This window comes from Dasypus novemcinctus, chromosome X (assembly GCF_030445035.2).
Source record: "Dasypus novemcinctus isolate mDasNov1 chromosome X, mDasNov1.1.hap2, whole genome shotgun sequence".
Taxonomy (NCBI): Eukaryota; Metazoa; Chordata; class Mammalia; order Cingulata; family Dasypodidae; genus Dasypus; species Dasypus novemcinctus.
Window position 1 is genome coordinate 23275361 of NC_080704.1, and position 19749 is coordinate 23295109.

Genomic DNA, 19749 nt, shown 5'->3' on the forward strand with positions numbered 1-19749 from the left:
GATGAAGGCTAGGCATTGTGAAGATGGTGGGGAAATTGGAGAAAACTGATCCTGGATACGTGGCTGAAGGACAATTTAAATGGTTTATCTTATTTATTTTCTTTTATTTTTTAAGACTTGTGATGCCAAGGTACACACACAGGTATACATATATATACACACAGATACATGCATACATTCATATATATAATTCATCCTTCGTTTGACATAGTATTGACTTAGGTAGCATGAATGCAAAATAGATTTTGAGGAGAAGAGAGAAAACCATGGCCTGTGCCCATGAGCTCTGGTTTGACAGATGGATGTAACCTACTCAGAGAGTATTTTCAAAGCACGTGAATGCAGATTAATGCCGTGCTAAATGAATATGCAAATGCTAACAGGACACTGAGTCACAGAGTAAAATGCCATATCAGAGGAGGATGGGTTAATTAGGAATGACCTTTTTGAAGATGTGAATGTCACTTTATGAAATGAGGATAATGTCACCTTTCTAAGAGACAAAAGAAGGCCAAAAACCCACAAAAAAGAAAAAGTAAAAAAAAAACTCAAAGTGCTCATTAAGGGAAGAAGGTAAAAACTGAATTATGCAGGAAGAGGATTTGGCTCAACTGATAGAGCATCCACCTACCATATGGGAGGTGCAGGGTTCAAACCCCGGGCCTCCTGACCCATGTGGTGAGCTGGCCCATGCACAGTGCTGATGCGCGCAAGGAGTGCCCTGCCACGCAGGGGTGTCCCCCATGTAGGGGAGCCCCATGTGCAAGGAGTGCGCCCCTCAAGGAGAGCCGCCCTGTATGAAAAAAAAAAAGCGCTGCCTGCCCAGGAGTGGCACCACACACACGGAGAGCTGATGCAGCAAGACGACACAACAGCAACAACAACAACAAAAAGAGACACAGATTCCCAGTGCTGCTGACAAGAATGTAAACAGACACAGAAGAACACACAGCAAATGGACACACAGAGCAGACAATGGGAGGTGGGGGATGTAAGGGGAGAGAAATAAATAAATAAGTAAATCTTAAAAAACAAACAAAAAACAAACAAAAACCCCTGAATTATGCAATCGCCTACATTCTGGTTTTCAGATTTAGGATATGATCTTTAAGGTAATCCACTTATAGCACAATTGAAACCTGTTTCTGAAGTGACTTCAATTTCTATTATCAGGCAGCTGGTGGCTGGTTTCCTGACTTAAAAGCTGTGGCAGTTTGATATAGTTTAGGAATTTCAAAGATAGATATTGGATTATGTTTTTAAACTGGTCTGTTACTCTGGGCATATTAGATTGTATAGGATTCAGAGGTTTCACTTTTACTTGATTAAATAATGATTAAGGGCTTGATTGGGCCACATAAGTAGAATGTTGCATCCCTGCCCACCAAGGGGGCAGGGACTCACAGAGAAAATGACATGGCAGAGGAGAAAGTTGTAGTTTTGATCCTGGAGCCCTGGCAAGTAAGCACACAGAGAAGCAGATAAGTGAGGAAAGACAGAAGGCTCTATTAGACATGGCAGAGGCCCCTGGAAGAGAGGTGAACCATTCACCTGATAGTTGATAGCTGGCCTTGTGGAGAGAGCAGAGCAGCTGAGCCCAGAGAGAAACAAGCCCTGGGAGACAGACAAGACTTGTCCAAGCCTATGGCTGAGATTGGAAGAAGCTGGAACCATGGAGCCTTGGAAGGAGGAGGAAAACTGAACCCTTGCAGACATGGCCCACCATCTTGCATCAACATGTGGCAACAGACTCTGGGTGAGAAAGTACCTCTTAGGGTAGAGTTGGACTTTTTAGTGCCTTGTGACTGTAAGCTTCTACCCCAAATAAATACCCTTTATAAAAACCAACCAATTTCTGGTATTTTGCATCAGCACCCCTTTGGCTGGCTATTACAGAAGTCTACAGGAATTCCTTACTTGAACAGGAACTTTGGGCTAGACTCTAATACCGTGGCTTTCAAACTTGAGCATGTGTCAGAATCACCTGGAAGACTTGTTTAAAACACAGATTGCTGGGCTCCACTCCCAGAGTTTCTGATTCTGTAGGTTTGCAGTGCAGACTGAGAATCTACACTTCTAGCAGGTTCTCAGATGATGCTAATGCTGTTGGTCCAGAGACTGCCCTTTGAAAAAGAATACACTAGAAGAGCATTGCCCTTGAGCAATTTTATAGATGCTGTAACTCAGCTTTTCCTAGAACAGATCTTGCCATTTATCACATCACGACTAAAACTGAAGGATATAAAAGGGGTGAAAATTGGAGGCCGAGAAAGCTAGATGCCATCTGGGAAAACAAACCGAAAACATCCTTATTTTTGTTTGTGGCTAGAACTACAGCTATCCACTAAAAACATGGTCCTTCCGGAGTTTATATATGTGCAAATAAAGTGAATCCTCACCATTGTGGCTTAAAAAGAGAGAATATCCTACTGTTTCACAAAGGGAAATAAATCTTGTTTTCTCATGCTTCATAACAGGATCACCAAGTTCTTTTCTGAACATATATATAAAAATATGTCATAAAGTCCATTTTCTTCCTTGACAGGGTCAGCTTATTGGGTAATGATCGGAACTAATGAGTTTTTTTAGCAGTTTAACTATGCCAATGAAGTAATTCAATCAGTTTCTGAGGAAACACTGCAAGGAGCATTCCAATGAAAACTGTGTATTTTGAATTAATGCGAGATACATAGTTCTATATACTTTCTTAGGCTAGCTGAAGTACAATGCCTAAAGCAAATGCTTCTAACACCTGCTGAAGAAATGTAAGTTGTGAAGGACTCTACTGATGACTGATCCATGTTCTCTCTTCAAGGACTCTACTGATGACTGATCCATGTTCTCTCTCCCTTTCCAACAGCATTCCAATTTTATTCAGGTATCTGCAAGTCATTTATTTGAGAGGTGATCCCATGAAACACTGTTAGGGAGTGGAAAAATGAGACGACAAAGGGTAAGAAGCCAATAAAGGGTATGTTATTAAGTAAGGTACCACTGTGAGTGACTGGGGCTCAGTCCTGCTGTGGAAGTGTGATAACGTAGTGAACACTGTTGGGAGACAATTTTCCATGGTGTTTCTGCATGTCTTGTGACACCTGATCTACAGTTTCAAGAATTTTTGCATTTAGATGTCAAGGGGAACAAATGTGAACATGAAGCTTATGCTGACTGCTGGGCCTTGAGTAGTAAAGTCCTTTGTCTTTGACTGAAGGTCTCATGTCTCCTTCCAACATGTATGAAGCTGACCTGCTAGCTTGTAGGTGGGGTGAAATTGCTGACCTTTCACAGTCTTTGCAAGATGCCTTGGACTTATGCCTCTTATGGGACGAGGAATAACCCTCAGTCATTGATGAAAATGTGCTTCCAGGAGGCATCAAATCTCTAACACTTCCAGCATGCTGTGTGCACAGGCGGAGTGACCTTCTGCAACTTTGGAGGAAACCCCCATACAAAGAACTGGAGATGCTGCCTGCAGCAGTTTCATTGTATTGATGAATGCCAAAGAGAAATATTGGATTATGCTTGTAAACTGATCTTTTCCTCTGGGCATATTAGATTATATTGGATTCCTAGGTTTACTTAATTAAGTAATTATGTAAACCTTTGTGCCAGTAGGGCATTGAGTCCCCACCCTTTGGTGGGTGGGGACTCACAGATAAAAGTCATGGCGAAGGACAGAGTTAAGGGCTTTTAATGTTGGAGTTTTGATGCTGAAGCTGGAGCCCCAGGGAGAGATGGAGCCATTCGCCTGATAGTCTAGAGCTGACCTTGTGGAGAAAAGAGAGGAGCTGCACCCAGGGGAACCCAAGAAGCCTGAACCCTCACAGACATCGGCAGCCATCTTGCTCCAACACGTGGAAATAGACTTTGGTGAGGGAAGTAACTTATGCTTTATCCTGGTAACTGTAAGCTCCTATCCCAAATAAATACCCTTTGTAAAAACCCACCCATTTCTGGTATTTTGCATATTTTGGCTGACTAATATACTGCCATTTAGAATTGACTGGTACACACTGAAGTGGGAAAGCCTGAAGGATATAGGCAGGTATGAAAATGGTCTGCTATTCCTTGCCTCGTGTCCACTCACCTCACTTTGGAGGCTACCAGTAAAGAGTACAAGAGAGGAATGTTACTAGATGAAACCCTGAAAGATCTTGAAAGATCTTCAGAGCCGTATTAAAGAATTTGAGGGCAACAGAAGCCATTAGGTTTTTAAAGCAGGGTAACTACTATTTATTGAGCATCAACTACGTACTAGGCATCATGCCAAGGACTTTAAATATTAGCATAAATCCTAATCGTCACATTATTTTCATGATTTCATCTGTAAGAAAACAATTTTAAGAGAATTTAAGAAACTTGCTCAAAAGTTAAACCTCATATTAACTTGTCCATTTATTCAAAAAGTGAATGTGCCAGCACTCAAACGCAGCTGTGTTTGCTCTGAAGCCAATGGTCTTTTCATAACGCTGTAGCTATCTCTTTACTTGAGACAGTCTCAATATATGAAGAAATAAAGTGCAATTTTCCCAGCGTGAAATGCTCCATCTTAGGTATTGAATCAGTTTGTAGCTTTTCATTTCATTCTTGAATAGGAGCAAGATTATGTCTTCATTAGGCTCGTATATATAATGTGACCATGAAATAATTTATTATTTATTTAACGGAAAGCTGTACTAAAGCCCAAACCAGTTTGCAGTTGATCAATAAGGTCCTATAATTATAGTTCAAATATCTTACTATTACATTTTTGAGAATCATTCCAATCCAAGTTACCTTCTTATATGAAAAATCCTAGCAATTAATATAATGAATATTAAAGCAGAAAAACTCCAGATATATCTATGTTTTCATGTTTATCTAAGTGGATCTTGTGTTTTTATTGCCATGTAACCATATTCTATTTATTTGAAGTGGATGATTATGTCCGAAGAACAATCTCCATTTATGTGGTTAATGGTTATAAATAAATCTCCTCTCTACTCTTAAATGCTAAGAGAACCCTTTGAGATTAAATCTGCCATGATTTATCTTAGCTCTGGTGTGAGAGCACTGAGAAGTGTTGGCAAAAATAATCCAGTTATTTTTGAGCTAAATATAGAGATGGAAGTAAAGAATTTCTACATTTTGAAAAGAATATTTATTTTCTCTAGACATTTTCACAAGATGTTTAAAAAGAATGTGGAAATTCAAATGGAAAATGTCCCTATATAAATTTGCTTAGTGCAGGGATTTTGGGTTTTTAAATGAAAACCCTTCTAGATTACAAAGCATTTCTTATAGTGTTTTCCCCTTATGTCTTTCTTTTACTGAGGCAGGCGAAATATCAGTGCTACATCAGAAAAGAAGCACTAAGAATAAAATTCAAGCTTTACAATTAAGTCATTGCTGATGTTATCTGTTTGGTCACCTACATACTTTTGCAAACTCACATTTTTAAATTGTGTCTGACAAATGATAATATGCCTGGGCTCTGTTAGTTTAGGAAAATGTATGTATTTCATGCTTAGATATAATGGCACAAGTTTATGGCAGCTTCTAGAATTCCTTTGATGAATATATTTACAGGAGGCTGACATCAAAGCTTGCCTTAAAGATTAGTTCTCAAAATGTCTGCATTTGATATGTCATTTCTAACTCTGTTGAGGTAAGGGCCTAGAGGTGATAGAGTTGACAGGAATTAACCATTTCTATTACCTCACTTTAAAAAAAAATTACTTAGAAATGCCTCGTGGAACTTGGTTGAAATCTACATCTGTAAGCAAAAGTTAACCCATGTTGTGAAATGAAGGAATGCAGTGAAGGTCATAGCTTCCTCAGGAAACTGGGAGGTCATGGTCATCATGGCACCCTCCAAGAATACCATTTTCTTTAGATTCCCTAAGGTCCTAGAAGGGAAATAAATGGGTACTTGGGAGCATGAGGTTAATTCACCAGACATTGGGATTATCACCTCCCTCACACAAGGATCAGAAACTAAGGTTGCCTTTGACTTGTTGGAGCAGCTGTTCTGGAAAGCTGGGAAGTTACATGAGGGAAGGAAGAGTTGAAGCTAAAATGTCTGAATTTGTGCCCCCAAGGTCATGTTTGAGGAGGGAGGCCCATTAACTGAGGACACAAGGTGGGGCCACATGAAGAACATTCTGGGTGATGTCCTGGGACCCCTGGCTAAATACCTGAGAGAGAGAACTATAAATCCAGAAGAGGTGGAATTACCTAGGGCCTGGGGCTTCCAAGGCTGGCTAAAGAAATCCTGGCTTTAGAGGAGGTGTCCTCTACTTGAGGCATAAGAGTTCTACATGCAGGTGCAGAATAGCAATAGAGACTGTCATACCCAGGAGGAGAGAGTGGGCTTGGCCAGCAGTGCCAGGCCAGGACTCACCCTGTTTCTTCTCTTAAGTGACTGGAGGCAGAGAGACTCCCAGATCAATCTCGGCCTCATGCCTGTGCTCCACATCCATATATGCAACTGCCAAGTCCCTCAGAATTCTGAAATTCAACATTTCCACAAATGAACTTGTTCTCCGAATTGATGTTTCCTTTGTTAATTTCTACCTCTGTTGGTGGCTGTCTCAGTCATCTACCCAGTCCAACTGTCCATTGATCCTCACTTCCAATTGGACACCAAATGGTTCTTTCCATCCCCCACACTCTATGCCTGCTATCATTGCCTCAATTCAGGCCCTTACCTTCTTCCTGGAAATTTTCCAATGCCTTCCAAATGGCCCAATCTTACCCATCCTCCACCCAGCTACTGAGTTGATGGCTATGCAGTACAAATCTGGCTATATCGCTCCACTGCTAAAAGCAGTCAATTGGCTTCCCATTGCTGCCTGTAGGGTAAAAAGAAAAAAACAACCTCCATTGTCTGGCATTAAACCAGTGGAAAGCACTGGTAAACAGTCCTGCACAAAAAGGCCCTAATTGGTAGTATATGCCAATATCTAAGGTGTCAATACTCTTACCATGGTCAAGTTCAAGTCACCACAGTTTCACAACCAGCTCACAACATTTCTGAATATTTAACAATTGGCTGTGAGCTGGCTCCAGCACCCCAAGGGCATCAGACCCTTCTAGATATGATGCCGGCCTTCTCTTATCACTGGTCAATCCACAACTCAAACTTTATGCCCTAGGATGTGGTCCTAGCTCCTTCTGTATGCCAGGCTGTTTTTCACTTGCAAGCCTGTTTTCCTGCTGTCTGAAATGCCTTTCCACAGCACCTCTTTTTCACCCCTCCTCGGGGTGAAACACTCGCCTCTTTCAACTTGCTAAATTCTTTCATTCCTTCAGGACCTGGCTTAGATGAACCCTCACGCAGGACTTCTCTCCTTTATTCTCCTTGTCTTAATTTGGTTAGTTTAATTTGGGCAGAAGCAGGCCCTGAGATGAGGATTCACAAGCCAGTGATGTGTTTGTAGGTGTCCCCAGGAAAAACCGGTGGGGAAGTAAGGAAAGAAGACTGGGAAGTGACGGAGGACAAACAAACCGTGGAGGGTAACTTTGGCTCGCTCCCATGGGGGCTTTTGGAGGCAGTGCCGGTTATACACCAGAGTTGTCTTGGCCAGGGACAAGGGGGCTGGTGTGTTTATACCCCCACAGCGGCCAGCCATAAGGGCTGCCCTGGAGAAGTAAATTCCCAGGCACTTTCAGCTCTGTGTTGCTCAAAGGCAAGGCAGGCTCCAGCAGCCTGCGAGTTACCGTCCTCCAACAGAGAGGTAGCTGCTGGATTCCGGGAATGAAAGCAGCCTGAAGCTGGTTTGCGCCTAATGGGTGGGGCAGTGACTGTGCCTGTTATCCCAACCCCGCCAACACAAACACACATACACACACTCACACCTCTCCAGCTGCTCTGGGTTCCCCTCTGTACTTTTATAACATACTGGATATATGGCTGTCATTGCAGTTACTCCGTGTTTTAGAATTATTTCTTCATGCATCGGTGTCATCCACCTTGCTGTGACTGCCTTGAGGACAGGAATCTTTCATCTTTGCAATACAGTGCCGGGCAAACAGTGGGTACTCAATAGGTGTGTGTAGAATGAAGGGCCAAGGTAGGAAACCATAGTGGCACACAGATGGCAGCAGGTGGGGGTGAGGTAGGGGCTTGGTGGGGCAGAGTCTCAGAAAGACTGGGTGGGCAGTCCAGGCATATGAACTGTGATTACTGCCTAGGCCACAAGTTTGTTGTTGTTTTTCCTTCCATTTTTGGTGTAGTCTTCAAAGATAGCATTAACACAAAGTAAAATTAGTAAAACTGGAGAATGTTTCTCAGGATTCCTGGGGGTTTACTTTCTCCTATTTTGCCTTTCAAGAAACATTCTAAGCTATCAGGGACCATAAGAGATTATGGGTAAAATGTTGGCATTACAAAAGAGCTTATGCCTGGCCTCCAAGCCAGAGGTTAGAGGAGGTTTAAATGCCTTGTTCATAGGGATTTCCCTGAAGTCTGATTAGTATCTAAGTACACTTCAAACTGCAGGTCCACTGCTTGCAACATGTAATTATGGATATTACTAGCATGTCTTATTTGAAAAGTCATGTAGAGGGTGAACATTAAATAGAATCTGTAACACTTGGCAATATATGCTATGGAGTTCAGCTTTGCACTGCCACCAGGCTCACTGATGTGTGCCCAACAAGACCTTATAAAGAGGGCAGATATTAAGAAAGCAACAAGAGAGTAGTGTTTCTTCCTGTTTCCCCCCTTTCGAAATTAATAGTTCAATGTAATTGGTTAAACTACACGATCCATGAGGAAAACCAAATTCTAATTACCATTGTTAAAACCAATCTGCCCTCTGCTCTCCCATACTGGAACATTTGTTTCTTGCCAATTCTGTTCTCTTGGATGCCAAGGCATTTGAGCTAACTGGGGGTAATTGGTGGGCATTTGAGTGGCATGAAATTCAAGGAGAACAAAAGGAGGCTTGATAATTATGGGGAAAATTCTAAATATCCTAAACAAGAAAAGACTAAAAAGTATGAAGGAGAAATCTAAGATTAGTCTAAGAAAAATTACAAGATGGTTAAAATTCTTTTGTTAAAATAACAACTCTGCATTTAGTAAAAGTCCATGATCTCCCTTACCCCCAAGAGCTCAGGGTTGAAACTTCTGAGGGTCAAACATCTTTTTAAGCTCCTCTACCTACTAATGGAAGTCCTCTTTATTATACCTTCTGAATGTTTTCTACACAAATCTGGCCTTGGGATAGATGGAGATGAGGACTTTTGAAAGGGATTTGAGGAATTTCAAGGGTCATCATTGTTTTAGGTCTGTAAGATTGTTTTTATGGGTTGTTAAGTGTGCACAAATTCAGCCTCCTTGGAAGAGGTTGACACCTACAGACTTAAAGAATTGGTTGACACATTGGGTTTGGGTATGGGCTGGAGGAAGAGGCAGGAAGAAGCAGAGAAAGGTGGGATGCAGAGAGGATGCTGGCAGCAAAATCTGTTTCATGCATTGGGTGCAGTCTGGCTGACTCTACATGTAACATCCAACCGTGGATTATGCTTTTCAAGATGGCACCCATTTTTAGTCTTTCAGATCTACCATCTTGGCCAGAGATGTTGGACTAACTTATCTCAAATACCTCTTTAAACCCCTTTCATCATTTCACTCCCACCTTAATGCTATTTACTTCCCCCCTGGTTCTTTAGGGGGGGGTCTGTCCACTGGCACCCCCCACTGGCTCATAAGGATACAGATAGTGGCTATAATCTAGTTCAGCCATCCTCTCCTTGCACCCTTATTTCCTTACCAAAACCCCAGGGGAGTGGATTTGGCCCAGGCGGTTGAGTGCCTGTTTCTCACATAGGAGGTCCCAAGTTCGGTTCCGGGTGCCTCCTAAAAACAAAAAAAAAAAACAAAAAAAAACAAGCAAACAAACAAACAAAAAACAACTCAGAGGAGTGGATGTGGCTCTGTTTGACTGCTAGCTTCCCATATATGAGATCCTGGGTTCAATCCCCAGCCCCAGTACCTCAAAAAACCCCAACAACAACAACAACAACAACAAAAACCTGGACATTCTTGCCTCCCTGGTTCCAGGCATCTGGCAATGAGTCTGTCTCCCCTCCTGTCTTGCAATTTTGTGCCCCTGTGCTCTTTTCTGGCATTCGTATCTTGGCACCCCTTTTCCGCTTTCAATTTTGCTTACTCCTGGCCTCTGAAGTGCTCTGCATTGCTTGCTCCAGCCCGCATCCCTACATCTTGAAGGAAGGAAGGAGAAGATGTTCTTTGTTTAATTCCCACTGCAAATCTGGGTGCTAATTCTGCCAAAAAAACCATGTGGCATTTTTGTGAAAGATTGAAAGCACAAAGGGGAAGGGTATAGATTTCGGTAGATGGTGGGGTTGAAATACTCAACTCCCTAGTTAGAGCCACTCCCCCGAAGCACCTGCCCTTTGTCCTCAGTGCAGGGTGTATTAGCTTTCATAAGCTGCTATTTGGCTGACTGGCTTTCAATATTCACTGAGAAGTGTAGCCGGGTTGAGTTTTTTACTTATCAACTTGTTTCCTGCTAAGGATAATAGCATCTGATGTAAATTACCTCTTTAAGAGAGAGGATCTGGAAGTGGGCTTCTCAAACTAATCTCACGGGGGTCTTGTTAAAATGCAGATTCTGGTTCAGTAGGTCTTGGGTGGGGTCTGAGATTCTGCATTTCCAATGAGCCCCTGATGCTGCTGATGCTGCCGGCCCAGCAATTACCCTTTGAGTGCCTCTTGCTGTCACACTTTTCAACCATGATTAATGAACAATCATTAGGTTAATGGAGGTGGGTCTTTAAGGCCCAGCATTTTCCACAAGCAAGTTTCACTGTATGTACTTCATTTTGGAAAGAATCTGGTAAAATTTTGAACCCTCAGGCAGATAATGGCCAACTAGCAAATTTCCTTATGCATCTTCTCAGAGATCTCTTCTGATGGGTCTACAAAAGAAGGAAGATCAAAATCTTCCTCCAGCACCATTTCTGTCTGTGGAAATATTTTAGGTTGATGCTGCCTGCAGAGTTAGCGCTGAATTCATGGCTTCCTCAGGGGCCGCGTTTAGGTGTTTCATATCTGAGACCCTGAGAGACAGTGAAATAATCATTACCAGGCAAAGCTTGCTAAAGGTAGCATCCTTTCAAACTGTGAAAGCACTCATGTGTAGTTAACCTTGGTGGCAAATAAGTCAGTGGGTACTTCTCATCTCCAATTTTTTTTTCTCATCTCCACCCCCCTGGAGATACTTGATCTGAGTTCAGTTATTGATGGTTTATCACAGATATTTTTAAAGTCACTGCAGAGGCCTAGTAAAGCCTCTCCTTTTTCTAGTAGTAAATCAGCTTTAGGCATGGTGATTGCCCTTGCTGGTCTTGCCCTGCTGAATATCTAGGCAAAAGCAATGGCTATAACCAGAACTGGTCATAGGGCTCGCTTGTCATGGCATTGTATTAGAACTGGTTGTCTCCAAGTCGATCCCCTCGCCTCCCCCTCTCACCATCCCATATGGTCTCCCAGAGAAGAGAGATGGTTCTCATTTCTCTTCTTGAGCCTCAGAAGATAGCACAGAGGTTGGAAACGAATTCAATAAAGGTGTGATGGTGAAGTCGGGCTTTTCCTCCCAAGTTAATGCTGAAGGTGTTTGGGATCTGTAGAGGGAAAAGCATCCCGTGCAGCCCCTGAGTGGGACCTCCTCCCTTTTTCCTGCTTTATCAATCACTGTTTGGAAGGTCCCTCATAATGGTTAAGCTTTTGTGTTTTAGTATTTGGGCTCATACTTGTCATTTAATGAACTGGTGTTTTCTGCTGAAGCTTGAGCTAATAGAAAGTGATAGATACGGGAACTTTAAAAAAATAATCTCTTTTGGGTGTTAGTGGAAGAAGATACAAGTTCAGAAACTTTGGATTTAAGGGAGTTTTGCTGACCCAGCTTTCAAAATCCTAAGAGTGATTTGTTATTTGTTGGCCCTCCTCCCTCCCAAGCTGCCTTCTGTTTCTTTCTTTCTTTTTTTTTGTTCCCCCATGCTTTAAGCAGGAGACTAAAGCAACATGGTCCCACAGACATTTAGTTTATTATTTTCCACAACCGTGGTTCAAGTCAGTGGGAGACAGCCCAGATTTGCAGAACCCAAGAAATTCCCAAGCAAGCAGACCCTGTTAACCTAGATTCTTCTGCCTTTTGAGCTCATCTTTTGTCTGATGCACAAAGCCCTCACAAACTTCTGCTGAGATCTTGCTCCAAGGTGGATCATTGTTCTGAACCCTCTAATTACTACTTAATTCATCTGCATGTGGTGATTATAATATCAGTACCCTATGGAGCGGTCTGGGGCAACCCAGAATAGAGTTGCCTGCACAGTTCTGGCTTTGATGAGGTCTCAGGTTTACTTGCTCAAACTCCAGGTGAGCTCTTGGCTCATTTCATTGTCATAGTCACAAAAATGCCATTTCTCTGAAACATGACTGTTGATTTTTTCTAGATCCCTCTGACCCATACGTTCCTCTCCAAACCTACTCTATTCATGTTAATTAACTTTGATAACTTTCCCTCCTTTAATACACTAAGCCCTCTTCAGATCAGCACTCTACATTTGGAATCCATCTTGGGCTTTTGGACCAAATGCTCTCCTGCAGGGAGCCCAGCCTGGACATCTGTTGTGGGTCCACCTAGCTGCACATCTCTGCAACTCAGAAAGTAGCATGAATTCTTCCTGTGGAGTCTGTGAACTCTTGAAGGGAGGGGCTATATCCTATTCCTTAGTCCATCCCCTGTAGCACTTTAGCACTGACCCCTTGATTTTGTTCCCCCAAATCAAAAGGGGGAAAAATTATTTATTATTTATTTGTGATTATTAAAATAACCCATGCAGAAGCAAAGAAGGAAAATTTTGCCTGAAATTCTACCACATGGGGGAATTAATATGGTTCACAACCTTCCAGATCCTTTTCTACACATATGCACAATTTGACTCAGTTGAATGCACTCCCCCCACATATTCTACATTGTTATAATTTCAACAACTTCAGATATCAAAATAGCTATTAACTGTTTTATTTGTCATCGGATTGAATTGTGCTGCAAACAAGCCAATGGCAGTTTATAATTTCTATACCTTGACTCTATTTTCCTACCTGCCCTCCTCCACTTCTTTCTCTCCACTCCTTCCTCTCCCTCCTCTCTAACCAGGGCCCCCAGCAGCCCCTGAGAGGCAGCCTTGGCTGCTGCAGTTGCCAGGGAGAGGAAGAGAAGGAAAGAGGTGCAGGTGGTTGGGCAGCAGGAGACGTGGTTCATGCTGTCACTTCCAGGAGATTTGGCCCTCTCTACTCCTGCCAGGTGGGAGTGGAAGTGACGTCAGTTTCCCTTTTTACCCTCTCCTTATTCCTTCTCTTCTCTCCACTCATTTGCCTCCGTCCAAAGCAGCAGAGGGGTATTTGCGTGGTCATGAAGCTCCTCAGGCGATTCTGATTAAGGGGGTGCTTGGCCCCTCTTTTGAGACCTGTGGCTTTTGGCATCGTAGACCCGGTGGCTTACTGCATTTCCTGGTGGAGCGGGCATCACCCAGGGAGATGGTCAAGAATACCAGCTCCAGCACCTCATTCTGAAGGTTCTGATTCTGTGTAGCTGGGATGCCGCCCAAGGCTTTTGAGGTTTTGTTTTTGTTTTTAAACAAGATCCTTAAGTGATCCTGATGAGCAGCCAGGTTGGCCAATGTTCTTCTCTCTTGCTGCTCAAAGTGGGGTTTCTAGGCCAGAAGTATCTGCATCACTTGGGAGTGTGTTAGAAATGCAGAATCTCAGGCATTAACCTGGACCTACTGAATCAGAACCTGTGGTTTTACACGCTCCTCAGAGGAGCTGTAATGCCACACTAAAGGTTTGAGAAGTACTGCTCTACCCCACTGCTAGAGAATGGCCAAATGCTTCTTTGTGGGGCTCAAGTAAAACGTTGTGACTTTATCTGACTCCCCTGACTGCTCTGTTGGTGGGGTTTCACAAAATGTAGCTACAATTTATGGCAACGTTTTCTTCAAAGAGAGGTGCTAAATAGCACAAATAATTCCAAGTTAAAGGAAACTTTCCATTGTTTTGAACCTTGATTTTCAAGCAAAGTTTGCATGACTGTTTTAGATCAAAGGTTAGGATTGGACCATATTTTTTCTCTTTACAGCGATTTACCATTTCAGCTTTTAAATAGCAAAGCTCTTGGTAAAATATTCAAGTGGTCCTAGATAATGTTTGTACCAACTTATGTCCAACCAATCACATAACTACATTTCAGGAGAACAAAACCACAACTCAGTGTTCTTTTTAATAAATCATCTTCCCCACCAATTCTGGTAGAGCCATTATCCAGGGAAACCTTTGGCCTTCTATGTTGTTTATGAAAGCCTCTCGACTAGAATTGTGATTCACCTAGATTTGTCCCAGAAAATTCCTTAAGCATCAGCCTGTTGAGCATTCAAGTTATTGTTTCATAAAGACACTGTAAAGAAATACTGTCTTTTCTCTCTCTGAAGGAAGGTCATGGAATTGAATTATTTCTCTATTTATTTCATTTAGATGGAGGGTATAGTCGTGGGTTGGGTTGTGTTCCCCCACCAAAGATAAGTTCAACTCCTAATCTCCAGTACCTGTGAACATGACCTTATTCCAAAGAAGGTCTTTGCGGATGTGATCAAATTAACTGAGGTCATGCTGGATTAGAGTGTCCCTAAATTCAGTGACTGGTGTCTTTATAAGAAGAGATTGGAGCAATGCAGCTACAGGCCAAGGAACATGGACGGTTGCTGGCTACCACCAGGGACGCGGAGGCAGACATGGGAGGGATTCCTTCTCAGAGTCTCTCGATGGAACCAGCCCTGCCAACACATTGGCTCCAGACTCTGGCCTCCTGAACTGTGAGAGAATACATTTCTGTTGTTTAAGCCACCCTATTTGTGGTGATTTGTTACAGTAGCTCTAAGAGGCTAAGGCACAGGGTAAAACCTAAGTAAAGACCGGATAATCTGGTCCTCAGGGCACCTCAAGGCTCCATACCATCCACTTACACAGCTTTCTCCTTCAGGGACTCTTTTCTTCTGTACTTGTCTTAGAACCCACAAATTCTTGGTGCCTTCTTGCTCTTTTCAAAATTTACTTTTTGGAATGGTTCCCCAAACTTTTGAAACACTGCGTCCATTAGGGATCTCTTGGTTCCCCTTTATACAAACCTATCTCTAAGGTTGCTTTTTTAAAAACAAGTCTGCCTCTTTTAACCAGCTTCCTGGGCAGCCACTTCCAGTGATTTCTACTTATACTTAGATCTCATAAACCAGAGTTGGGTTACTTGGCCACCCCGCGTGCAAAAGGAATGTGGGCATATTGCTGCCCCCTCTCCATTGGGGTTCTGTAACAGGAAAGGGGAGCACAATGACATTAGGGAGGAAGATAGTGAGGCCTGCCACTAACACTATGTTGTAACTTACACGGTATTTGCATTTTAAAGGGGAATAAAATCTCAGGCCAAAGGAATAAACTATGAATGGTTAAATTTTCAGTCTCTAGCTACTGGGAAATTTTTTGTGTGTCTAGGGATGAGAAATTCCTAGTACATCTCAGTTCTCACTATGCAGAATATTTGCCTTCTCTGCCAGCATGTAACTTAACCCCTGGTAAGATAAAAACCCACAGACTCCACAATGTGAGACTTAGGGCCCTTTAGCTCAGGGCCAGTAATGCTTGCTCTGCTTCCCTTTGGGAAATGATTTTACCAATCAGAGTCTCTAAAATAGAAAGATCCTCCCCAACTCCTGCTTTTATTTTGGGAAAGATATTAGAAAAATTATCTTGAGTTGTGTTTTCCATGTTCGGTTAATTGTTTTTATCTGATTGAGATTATAATCCAATCGATACATGCTTCATTCTCAAGTGACTGCATGTATTTAAGATAAGGTAAGGTCATAATAAAATCGAATTCTCACTAACTAGTGGTGATTATGGAGGATGCTACTTTTCCTGTCTGGACAGGCCCTTGATTTGGCACTTACATCCTCTCTGGTGGAGAAGACTCTAGAGGAGAGCAGGACGGATGTATTCCTGGACCCATGCTTAGTGTTGAGAGAACGGGAGGCAGGCTTCTCGGGTGAGCTAGGGCATCTGCAGAAAATGGATTTCATCTGGACTAGGGGTGTGTGATCAAGTCTTGAGGCTGAGAGCAAGAGAGACTGGCAGGGGTTCTTAACCTTCTTTGTTCCATGGGCCCCTTTGCCAGTCAGGTGAAAACCATGGACTCCTTCTCAGAATGTAGTGGCAGATAGTTTTATAACACCCAACATCAGAAGTCAGAGAAAATAAAGATGATAAATTGATTTTTTTCAATGCAAGCTCGTGGACCCCTTGAAATCTTTCCATTGATCTCTGGGTAGGAAACAAGTGGGAAATTGCTGAGGTCAGAGGTTTTCCTAAAACCCAGAGTAGAGTTTAGGGCCAGATCCCTGCCTCCTGCTCCCATGCAGGAATTGCTGAGGGGCTCGAGTTATCTGGAGGCTTCTTCCCTCACATGCCTGGGCTGGCTCAAAGGCCTGGCTCAACAGAACTGTTTACCAGGGGTACTTCCACATGGCCTCTCCATGTGGCTGGGGCATCTATCAGCCTGATAGCCTCGTTCTTAGAGGGGACGTACTGAGAAGGAGCCTCTGGATGCTGTGAATGCTCCAAGCGAACCAGGAGCAAGCTATGTATCCTTTTGTGATCTAACCTGAGAAATCACAGAGCATCTCTTTGACCTTTTGGTTTTGGTCCAAGCAGTTACAAGCCTTCCTAGAATCAAGGAGAGGAGAGACATAGAGCCCTCTCTGGATGGGAGGAGGGCCACAAGATTTGAGGCCATTAAAAAACTAACAGGTCACCAACAATTATTGTAGAGACTTCTATTTCTCCCTTCGGGTTTTCCAGTGTGTGCCTCATGTATCTTGGGACACGGAAGTTAAGGTGCATAAATATTTAGTATAGTTATTTCTTCTTGTTGAGTTGCCCCTTTTATTAATATATAATGATTTTCTTCATCCCTTACAACAGTTTTGAATTTAAAACCTATTTTGTCCAATATTAGTAACATTACTCCAGTTTTTTTTTTGGGTTACTATTTGCATGGAATATCTTTTTCCAACCTTTCACTTTTAACCTGGTTGTGTCCTAATGTCTGAGGTGAGTCTCTTGTAGACAGTATATAGATGGCTCATATTTTTTTTATCCATTCTATCAGTCTGTATTGTTTTAATGTGGAGTTCAAGACATTATTATTATTACTGTAAAGGCATTACTTACTTCATTTTGACTTTGTCTTTCTGTTGTCATATCATAGTATTGTCTATCTTTTTAACCTTTTGTTTACCCTTTCTAATAATCATTTCTATATTCTTCTCCAAGTCTCTCGCCTTTGCTTTTTCCTTTCAGGCTGCAGCACTCCCTTTAGTATCTCTTGTAATTCTGGTCTTTTGGTAACATATTCTATCAGTTTATGTGTGTCTGTGAAGACTTGAATTCACCCTCATTTTTGAAGGACAGCTTTGCCAGATACAGAACTCTTGGCTGTCAGTTTTTCTTTTTCAGTACTTTAAATACACCATACCATTTTCTTCCCTCCTCCATGGTTTCTGATGAGAGTCCGGTACTTAATCTTACTGAGGTTCCCTTGTATGTGATGCATTGCTTTTCTGTTGCTGCTTTCAGAATCTTCTCTTTATCTCTGATATTTGTCATTCTGCATAGTAGGTGTCTTGGGGTAGGTCTATTCAGATTTATTCTGTTTGGGGTGCATTGTCCTTCTTGGATATTGACAGTTATGCCTTTCATAAGGGTAAGGAAGTTTTCAGTCATTATTTCCTTAAATATCCTTTCTGTCCCTTTTCCTTTTTCTTTGCCTTCTGGGACACTGATAATGTTTTTGTTTTTGCATTTTGCCTTGTCATTCAATTCCTTGAGACCCTATTCCATTTTTTTCCATTCTCATCTCTTTCTGTTGTTCTGTCTTTTCCAGTTCAGATGTTTGGTCTTTGAAATCATTAATTCTGTCTTTGAGCAATTCACATCTGCTTTTATGTGCTTCTAGTGTATTTTTACACTTGATCTCAACCAAAAGGCTGAGAAGTGATTCTAGTGCATTTTTAATCTCATTCATTGTGTCCTTCATTTCCATAAGGCCTGTTACTTTTCTTTGCAGGCTTTCAAATAGTTATTTATGCTCACCCAGTGCCTTCTTAATGTTCTTTATCTCTTTATTCATATTTTCTTTCAATTCTTTATTGATTTAGTAGAGTTTTATGATTATCATTGATTAATTGTCTTAAATCCTGTATCTCTTCAGGATATTTAGTTTGTTCCTTTGGCTGATCCATTTCTTCCTGTTTCCTAGTATAACTTGTAATTTTTTGCTGATGTCTAGACATATGAATGTGTTGGTGGATTTACTCTGATAGCTAATTTCTCTCTCTTGCTTACTGTTATTATTTTTTCATGGCTCTTCTTTGATATTTAGGTTTAATATTCTAAGTCTTTAAAATTGTCCAGTTTAAGTTATCAAAACTGTGCCAGGGACTGACTAATGATGTGCAGATTTTCTTTCTTTTTGGAGTAATGAAATTGTTCTAAAATTTTTGAGATAATGAATGTACAACATAGTCATTATAATAGAAGCCATTGATTATACACTTTGAATAGATGATATGGTATGTGAATATGTCTCAATAAAGCTGCTTAATAAACAAATAAATAATTGTGCAAGAATAGCCAGAAAAAGCGGCTATGTATAGCAAGGGAATCATAGAGCGATTGAGAGGTGAGGAATTTTCTTTGTTTTTTGTTTGTTATTGAAAAAATGAAAATGCTCTAATAATATTGAAGTGATGAATGTACAACTCTGTAATTATACCAAATACCATTGATTTGGCGGTGGACTTGGCCCAGTGGTTACGGCGTCCATCTACCACATGGGAGGTCCACGGTTCAAACCCTGGGCCTCCTTGACCCGTGTGCAGCTGGCCCATGCGCAGTGCTGATGCGCGCAAGGAGTGCCATGCCACTAAGAGGTGTCCCCCGCGTAGGGGAGCCTCACGCGCAAGGAGTGCGCCCCATAAGGAGAGCCGCCCAGTGCGAAAGAAAGTGCAACCTGCCCAGGAATGGTGCCGCACACATGGAGAGCTGACACAAGATGACGCAACAAAAAGAAACACAGATTCCCATGCTGCTGACAACAACAGAAGTGGACAAAGAAGAAGATGCAGCAAATAGACACAGAGAACAGACAACTGGTGTGGGGAGGGAAGGGGAGAGAAACAAATAAATAAATAAATCTTTCAAAAAATACCATTGATTTAATACTTTGACTGAATTGTATGTTTTATTAATATGTATCAGTAAAACTGACTTGTTTGAAACAGATGCCTACTCCCTGAACTTGGAGTTGGGATCTTGGCTGTATGTACATTTTCCAGCTGTGTGACCTTGGGGAAAAGACTCGACTTCTCTGACCTCCACTTTCCTCATCTATGATGTCCATCTCAGGGCTTGTATGAGGACTAAATGAGATGAACTTCTATTGATGCATCTAGCATGTTGCCTGGAACATAATTATATATATATATATATATTTATATATATATATATATGATAAAAATTTTCACTTTAACCAGTTTCAAGTGTACAGTTCAGTGGCATTAATTACATTTGCCCTACCATCACCACTGCCCATTACCAAGTTTTTTTCATCACTCAAAACAGAAAAT